Source organism: Bicyclus anynana, chromosome 7, assembly GCF_947172395.1.
Source record: "Bicyclus anynana chromosome 7, ilBicAnyn1.1, whole genome shotgun sequence".
NCBI lineage: Eukaryota > Metazoa > Arthropoda > Insecta > Lepidoptera > Nymphalidae > Bicyclus > Bicyclus anynana.
In genome coordinates, this window is record NC_069089.1 from 8946741 (window position 1) to 8956839 (window position 10099).

The 10099-nt window shown below is 35.4% G+C and overlaps 1 protein-coding gene across 1 annotated transcript in view; it reads right to left on the reverse strand.

The window, feature by feature from the left end:
* Positions 1–10099, reverse strand: part of LOC112047465 (nuclear migration protein nudC) — a 43807-nt gene that overhangs the window by 6798 nt on the left and 26910 nt on the right. The window lies entirely within an intron of this gene.

Genomic DNA, 10099 nt, shown 5'->3' on the forward strand with positions numbered 1-10099 from the left:
GTTTGATTGAACGCGCTAATCTCAGGGACTACTGGTCTGACTTGAAAAATTCTTTCAGTGTTAGATAGCCCATTTATTGAGGAAGGCTATAGGCTATATATTGACGGATTATTATTGATCCGCGTGGCGCAGTGGGTGACCCTGCCTTCTGCATCCACGGCCGTGGGTTCGATTCCCACAACTGGAAAATATTTGTGTGATGAGCATGGGTGTTTTCCAGTGTCTGTGTGTATTTATACATTATATAAGTATTTATATGTAGTATATAATTGTATATTAATGTTATAATATCAACTATCTTAGCACCCATAACACAAGCTACTCTGTATGCTTACTTTGGGGCTAGATAGTGATCTGTATTGTTTAAGTATATTTATTTATTTATTTTATTTATTTATATATTATCCCCATGTTCCTACGGGAACGGGAACCACGCGAGTAAAACCGCGCGGCGTCAGCTAGTGGTATGATAAAAGCGAAGGGTAATTTAAAGCAAATTATTAAAAAAGAAAAGAAAAATTATTATCAGCCCACAAGGAACTAATAAATAATTAAAATCTTAATAAAACGTTTCATTATAAAAACATAAATAAATACAAAGAAATATTAAATTTCATGGCCGCCAATAACGTTTATAGATATATTGTAAAATGTAAATACAACAATTTACATAGAAATATAGATTCTTGTTTTGAGACGTTCTCCGTCCAAGTATTAACTTCGACTCAACATGTCTAATTAATTTTCAACTGACGAAAAACCGGTGGGTTCTGAATTCAAAGAGTATATTTTTTTGCTGTATGTCGATCTCTTAACAAATTTAGAAATGTCCAATATACGCGAGTTCATATAAAAATCAAGTTTAAGATCAACGACATGCAATTACGGTCATAAGTTTAATAATGTGCCAAAATTTCCGAATCACAGGATTCTGATTGGGCCGTGATAGCCCAGTGGATATGACCTCTGCGTCAGATTCCGGAGGGTGTGGGTTTGAATCCGGTCCGGGGCACCTCGAACTTTTCAGTTGTGTGCATTTTAAGAAATTAAATATCACGTGTCTCAAACGGTGAAAGAAAACATCGTGATGAAACCTGCATCCCAGAGAATTTTCTTAATTCTCTGCGTGTGTGAAGTCTGCCAATCCGCATTGGGCCGGCGTGGTGGACTGTTGGCCTAACCCCTCTCATTCTGAGAGGAGACTCGAACTCAGCAGTGAGCCGCATATGGGTTGATAACTGTAGGATCCTGATTAAATTAGAAACTCGTGAATGTGTCTACTATAACTACTCGTACCTTCTACCAGCTGAGTATTCTAAGATAGGAGAGTCGAACGTTTGTTTACAGCACATTAAACTTAGTTTAACTAGATCAAAATATAGTTACTTGTAGTTATAACTCACAAAATAAAGGACATTACGAAAGTTACTATTTAGTTTATAGATTAAACAAAGAGATTAATAGATACCGGTTTGACAAAAGGTGATAGAAAAAGTCAAGAGCTACAGGTAGCTACTGGTTGCAACAGGAAAACAATGATTACGAAATATATGCATACAGTTTTATTAAGGTTATTGTATGAGTGAGAGAATATGCTTTACTTCTGAAAGATGTTAAGTAAATCATAATTAAATTGCGTTTACGGAAATGGCTGGAAACAGTAGAAAGAAAGGTTTACCTCGAAGTCATGAACGTACTAAAGGTTAATAATAAATATATGTACCGATATCTTACGATATTTTTCTTAAGATAATTGTATAATTTTGTAAATTGCTAATGACCATAACAAAAAAGTTATAGACATGCAAATTAACACCAACATAACACAAAAAGAAATAATTATTGAGAACTAGCCGACGCCCGCGCTCACCTGCGTGGTTCCCGTTCCTGTGAGAATATGGGGATAAAAAATATAGCCGATGACAATTAAAAATGACGAGGCATTCTAGTGGTAAAAGAATTTTCAAAATCGATTCAGTAGATCCAGAGATTACCCCCACAATACCACAAACTCTTTATAATATTAGTGTAGATTCAAATCCGTTTTGACTAGTAATAATTTTGTGTTATTAAGTTGAACTGTTTAGTGTCAGCCAGCTTATAAATCTTGAGGTCAAGAATAAACTTCAAATAAATGACCCAAGATACACTACCTAGAAACTACTTCCTTGAATCACTAATCAAGAATTTCATCATCACAAACACGATTTGCATTCAGAATACGTCAAGTGAGCAAAAAAAAATCTCCAGTATCCATTAGGTGTGTTTAGTAAAGAGGAACTGAATTAATTCTGCAACATTACGAAGATTACCTATAAATGGACATACGAAGAACAATCTTAATAGATGCAAGTTGATGTCGTTAGCGTCAATGATGTTTTACTATTAGATACGTGACATACCTACAAATTAACCACAAAAAGTGTTTTAAACTTAGTTACTCCACTGGGATAGATAGATAGATATCGCATATATGCGATATGCACAATTTTGTGTTTACTTATATGCAGTGGCGTGCATTTCATGCATGCATTAAAGTACTGCATACCCTATTAAATATTTTGTTAATGCTTATCCAATGCACATTTGCTCAGTTTGGTTAAATTGTCTCATTGTGCATATCTTGATCAACAACCTTATGCACGCCACTGCTTACAAGTACAACTTATATTTATGTAAGTATATATAGTTTTTACCCTTCCAGAACACACAACTCGGTATTGTACTTACAATATTTAGGTAATATTATGTTCAAATATTCGTCGTTAACCAGTACTATGCGATGAAATGAAATTAAGCGAATTGAGTGCATTCGTTCGCCTCAGTTTCGACGCGCTAGTGCCATATCTAATAGTATAATATCATTGGTCAGCGTAGTGTCCGCGAGAACAAGGTGCAAGCCGCTAACTGGCGTCATAATAACATGCATAGAATACGGAATGATCATGTTTTAAACAACAATTATTGTGTTACAAGATGAACGCCTCGAAAGAACGCGACCAACCACGAAGGCGTGATGACCTCGCATTCCTCGCAAGGACGATGGTCATATGAATTTATAGACATCTGAACCGGACTGGACAACTAATTTACTTGTACGTCATTAAAATGACGAATTCGGGCTTGACGAAACGGTACTTGAATTGGAATGGTACGAGTAGGTACATCTTAAACAGTGTCGAGGCAAAGACGATTTCTGAAAACAGCTCACGGACTCAACTCCTATAGTAACTTTTTTTTATTCTTTACAACTTAGCTCTTGACTACAATCTCACCTGATGGTAAGTGATGATGCAATCTAAGATGGAAGCCGGCTAACTTGTTAGGAGGAGGATGAAAATCCACACCCCTTTCGGTTTCTACACTACATCGATGTCCACGGCCGAAGCCTCCCGACCGGCCAGACCTGGACCAAATAAGAAAACCTCAATCGGCCCAGCCGGGGATCGAACCCAGGACCTCTGTCTTGTAAATCCACCACGCATACCACTGCGCCACGGAGGCCGTCAAAAAATCTGGTATCAACTCTTGGTCTTCATAATAAATTGATCAAAATCAAAATTCGTCGTATAGAAGCCTTTTTTATACGAATTTTGAAACGTCAAGATTGATTATTTGTAGAGACTCTACCACCGGTTCGGAAGGCAGGTTCTGTCGAAAAAAGCTGGCAGACACTCAATAGTTACTCTTTTGTTTTTGAAGTCATCAGTCTTTTAAATATTACCTAATTATATTATCATAAGTTAATACGTCTTATGTCCGATCCAATTGACTTCAAGCATCTTTGTCATTAGATATGATCCTTTCGAAGACGACAGAGTCACAGTATACAATATACATACATAATCTTTACTCTGACAGAGTTACTCGGTCACAACATTATTTCAAACATGCAACAATGTTTTATCATTGTATCAGTCCTGTTAAGCTTCTTCTGACATAAGATTTTGTCTAAGACGTAGCACAAGAATATTTTATATTCAGGGTAAATAACATTGATATGGTTATTAATTCACACACATAGGTATTTGTCAAGTTCAAACTATAAATACCATAGAACCAATTACGTGGTAAGGTGACCATTAATAGGGATTCAGATTGCTTAAACTGATTTGCATTATGTGAGAGAATTAACACTACTACGGTAAATAGTCTACAGTAAAACATAACCTCGGTTGAGATTACATCAAGTTTGGATGAGCCTCACTATAAACATTCGGCAATTAAAAAAAAAAGATATGCAGTGAGTGGCCGTCGTTTTCTTATAATACGTTCGGAACCCTAAAAAGAGTATAAATGTGTTACTAATATGAATACTGATTCGTGATTGCATCTGATAGTTCTGAAGTTCTGAATTATCATGATTACGACTGTACTAATATTGTAAATCAATTGGACAATTTGCAAAATGCTACGGGTCCAATATTTGTATTCAATTAACCGAAAGCTCGTTTAGTGTGTATTTAAGAGTATGCACATTGCTTTGTTAGGTTGCTCGATGGCTGGAGGTTGATTTGCCAAGGACTTCATCAAAATGAATTTAATTGAAGTTTTTTAAATGTTATTAAGTGAAAATTTATCCTAGCTAATGTTATTTTTACGTCGAAACCTATTCTAAACCTATTTTAAAAAGCATTTTACCAATGGAAAATTAAGTTCATCAACAGTTCAGGGTGGTGTCGGATTTATCGTTCACAAGTTCCTCGTGAACAATGTTGTAGTTATAAGTTAAGTTATCAGCGAGTAAAATAGGCTATGTTTTACTACCGTATTTCCACAGGAACGGGAACTAAGCGGGACGAAACTGCGGGTAGCCCGATGTTAAAAGATCAGATGGACCGTCTACGATTTCTTAAGCTTCCTGAATATCAAAGTCAAAAAAGTTAATAAACTTCATGTGGAAGTTTACTCGTCCCTCTGACTTTCTAATACGTGTTTAGTATAAAGATGTTACACTATAGTATAACATCTCAGTATACTCTAGTAGGTATACGAATTTTTAGACTAAATAGTGCAAAAATTATGGAGAGCACGTTATGCCTTTCACATGCGATGATTGTTCCGATCAAGTGGAAACAACCTCGCCCTTTAATTATTATACCGCTATCGCAAACAACGGCTTATTACCAATAATAATAGAACGAGAATCTGCGATAGCCAGACATGCCTCATTCTACGAAGGCTGAAAATTTGCCAATAAGCCTAATGATACGAATATCTTACATGAATTCCAATTCATAGCCACCCGCCGAGTGTCAAATTCTCAAAAAAATTGAGTTAAATTCGATACTCAGCGGCTGAATGATCCCCTGGGGGTGCCCCTACAACGTCTTTAAATTAACATGTTCTTCTCTTCTTCGCTCGTGTTGTTCTCCCTGCCTAGCCAAATTTGGTAATTGAAATAAATGAATTTTACTTTGATTTTAACAATAGTCTAAGCTCTATATAAGGCTAAGAATAAAACCTTTTTAGACATTTTCCACGGGATATCATGAAGTCCCTGAAAGATCTTTTTCAATGAGTTATCCGCGTAGCTTATTTAGTGAATGGTGACATGATTTCTTATATTATGCCGATGAAAAAAAAATACGCTTTATACTTAGACGCTTGCTGGTCTGAATCTAAACCTTTAAAACCTGTTACCTTTCAAACTGTTTGGGTACAAAAAGCAATTAGGTTTGTCTAGCTATCACGCCGTCTTTGTACGTAAGTTAGGTCTACTCTATTTGGTTCAGTTTCATAGAACTATTAATAAAGGGCGTGGATATACATGTAGATAGATAACTTAATTTCGTTATAAGTAATCTATTTTTTAATATTTTTCAATATTTTTTTTAATAATAAACTAGCTGACGCCACGCGGTTTTACCCGCGTGGTTTCCGTTCCCGTAGGAATACGGAGATAATATACATCCTATAGCCTTCCTCAATAAATTGGCTATCAACACTGAAAGAATTTTTCAAATCGTACCAGTAGTTCCTGAGATTAGCGCGTTCAATCGAACAAACGAACAAAACAAACTCTTTAGGTTTATAATATTAAGTATAGATTAACACAGTGTGCTAACTAATTACAACTTTATAAAACAGCATTAAATAGTACGTGATTTTAGTAATTTTAATTGTGATAAAGTAAGAACTTTATTCACAAAGACTTTTTGAATCTGATACTTAAAATCTGTACTTCCAGTTAAGTTGTTACTGCTAAACGTTTTATTTCATAGTTTGCTTTTAAGCTTTATATAATCCGAACAAAGTCGGGAATAGTCACAAGTTGTGTATACAAGGTTCATTAAGATAGACAATATAAAAACCCAATTAGATTCATTCTGGTGAGACTAATTTAATTTGATGCGTTCACAGAACGAGATTTGAGGCAAGAGAGGGGCATTGAGGGGGAGATTGGGCAATGACAAATTGATGAACAAGCATACAATCTCAGTTACGATGAACCTGAGCGTGCGACTCAGAAATTAAGTAAGCCTTCAGTCTTTTGTTGCTTTAACAAATTACTTTTTATAAAAACCTTGCAATAACTGCGCTATTGAGCGCTGTGTAATACTTCACACGACCACCAACATAACACGTAATCTTAGCCAGGTATCATATCGCTAACAATGTTTTTTCAATAAATATTGAATAGCTTGGGAGCCTAAGAGGAGATTTTTGGATTTACTCGAACGCTTAAGTGTACATTACCTCCACCAAGTATGAATGAGGCCTCAACGTAAATAGGTATGCTTAAGACAGACAAACAAAAAAAACTTTAGAAATACTCAACCACCACGTTTTTTTTTATTTAACACTCACAAGTTAGCCCTTGACTACAATCTCTCCTGATGGTAAGTGATGATGTAATCTAAGATGGAAGCAGGCTAACTTGTTAGGAGGAGGGTGAAAATCCACACTACTTTTCGGTTTCTACACGACATCGTACCGGAACGCTAAATCGCTTGGCGGTACGTCTTTGTCGGTAGGGTGGTCACTAGCCACGGCCGAAGCCTCCCACCAAAAAGGGCTGTGGACTTTCATCCTCCTCCTATTAAGTTAGCCCGCTTCCATCTTAGATTGCATCGTCACTTACCATCAGGTGAGATTGTAATCAAGGGCTAACTAGTAAAGAATATATAAATAAAAAAAAATATTCTTCGCAGCACATCTCTGGCTGGAAAAGCATCCTTAGTCGGCAGTTTTTTTTCCCCACAGGTGATAGCGGAAATTATATATCTTTCTATCATCTAATCTACCAAATTTAATGGGTCCTCACGACGCTCGAGTAAAGTCACTTTTAGCATCATGGGCTCCCCTACTAGAATAATCTTGCATAAATAAGCGACTAGGTATATCATAATATCCAAATAAACATAAAATCTCAATTCTAGATTTTAATAATAACAATCCCAGCCTCAATTTTAATGTCAGATTTAACAGCATCGAAGAATTAAAAGCTTGAACCTTCAACACATTTCAATCAAGAAAACGTTACGTTCAGTTGTAAATATGTAATTATAAAATAAAATACTCGTATTAGTCAAAATAATTCATAAATATACAGGGTGCTGGGGAGTATTTCCCATAACTCTGGGGTTATATTCTATACCGAAAATTAATTAAAAATTTTCAAAGAACATGTGTTCTAAAATTAATATTTTCGGAGTAAATAATATTTCTTTTGTAATTAGATCTTAAAATGTGTAAAATACGCATCCATATAATTATAACGTAACCAAACTCTAAATTTTTAAAATTCAAGAATAGACATACGCATGTGTTACATTGGATAGTCGCAATTATTTGAATTACTTTGTATAAAAAAGATTTTATATTTTTTAGTTAATAAAATATTAGTTATGCAGTTCGGCTCCTATAAGTTAACTCGTCAACACTTTGAAGTTATGGGAAATACGCCCCAGCCCCCTGTATACACACATAACTTGAAATGCGTTAAATATGTAATTTGAAATCGACCGAGCATTGATATGTGTACCATGGGCCTTCTTCTTCAAACTTCAAAATATCCATTTTTATTCGAATGAACAGGAAAAATATTTTCCTCAAAGACAATCTCCAAGAAAACGTTACGTCCACTTCTAAAAGTCAAAATGATTCATGAAAATAAAACATGATCATCATTTTCAGCTGATGGGCTTCCACTGCAGGACATAGTAATCTTGTCAGGACTTCCAAACATCACAGTCCACAAAAGCTGCTTCAACAAAAGAATAAAACTAAAATTCTGAATAAGTCCATTAAACATCAGTGCCCACATTTATTACAAGTACGTCGACTAATCGTACCTTTTTTACAATAATTACCAAAGGTTATTGTAACTTACGGTCACCATAGCCATTAATTATACTGTCATTTTAAATTGCAAGCTTCACACAATTCTTTCGTTCAAACATAAAACGCCCTATAATTAATTGGGTGTGCCCGAGGTTTTTGAAATATCACTCAACCAACTTGAAATAGGAGGGGTTATAAAATTTAGAAATCTCAATAGCTCCACCGCGGTATCGCCAGCCAAGTATAGTAGCTACAAGAAGTGGGTTCGATCCCAGCCGTTAAACTATTGTCGTACCAACTTCTTACACAGTATTATTCGATTGAATGAGAGGGCAATGGGAATATAGTCATATTTACGAGTAATATTTGCCATATGCAAATATTCTTGAAACAGGATTGGAATTTAGGGTCACTATATTCGGTGAAGATCTTTGGAAATAGATGACGCAACTCCTCAATACATAAAGGGTTAATCATTTGCCATCAACGTAATGGATAGCATATGCAAGTACATTATAAAAGTTAAGACTTTTTTTTAATTTTATCCATGTTATCGACTATGAATAGTTTATTTACTGTAATAATTAAATTTAACACACGCGTGAACCACACACTCAAGAATTCTTCTGTAATATAATATTCAAAAGCCTAGGAATTTCACAAAACATAGGCTATATTTATTTCCGCATTCCGATGGGAACGGAACCTACTCGGTCAAAACCGCGAGACACGAATGATATAAAAGAAACAGTTATAAAAAAAACAACGTTCACCTATAATCAGACATATTATCGATAAGTAAAGTTTATTATCGTATCTTGTTCACAAAATTAAAAAAATTAACAATATTTGATTTAATATAATACATATTTCATATTATATAATTATTAACTAAATAAAATTAATCTTCATCTGAGTCTTCATCATCAGAATCTTCGTCTTCTGCCAAATTTATTATATATTAGTATCCATAGTGCGCAACGAGTAACACATGAATGTATTTATTTAATTGCAGTAAACACATTTATAGCAAAAAAAATACGCAATGCAATTACATTAGAAACCGACCAATCAGAATCGTCCAAATCATTATTGACTCATCATTAGCACGTGCGCAGGTAGCCGTTTATCGATAATTAGGGTGCGCAGGTAGGCGCGCTGCACATTCCTATCTTTTTTGACTTTTATGACCGGACGACTCAGATGATAATGCGCATAGTATAGAACAACACATTATTATCAATGAAACAGCCAGAGGTAAAGTTAGCGATAAAACAAAAAAATCATTGAACTTGGACGAAGCACGTACATCCTTTTAATCGACGTAATGTCTTGAATTGTAATCGTTACCTTCCGAATCCCGCATGATTCAATGCATGGACATGTCCTTGCTTACTGTTGCACAACCAACGGAGGAAAGGGTGCGTCACTATCACCCACTATAACGGGTGTTTTAAGCTACTAGTATTGCAAACACTTCGGCCATCCTCCTACAACAGGTAAGTGTGGTAGTTAATTATGAAGTTTGGACCGTCATAGCTTTGGTAGTATGTTCAAAACGTCCAGATCCTCAATTGTTATTTGAAACCTACTACTTCCTAAAGTCACCAGTCGTGACTCCATAATTGGCTGCGTATTGGCCTGACAAGACAGAACCAAATATCTTAGCATTCCATCCAAACCGAGCGGGTGCCGGGTCCATCGCGTGACACCGAGCAGAGTCCGCGTCCAATGGGCGAAGGTCAAGTAATTTAATTCTATTGGTCATAGTTAAAAAAAGATATGGCAAATATTTTTTAAAACAAAAAAAAAT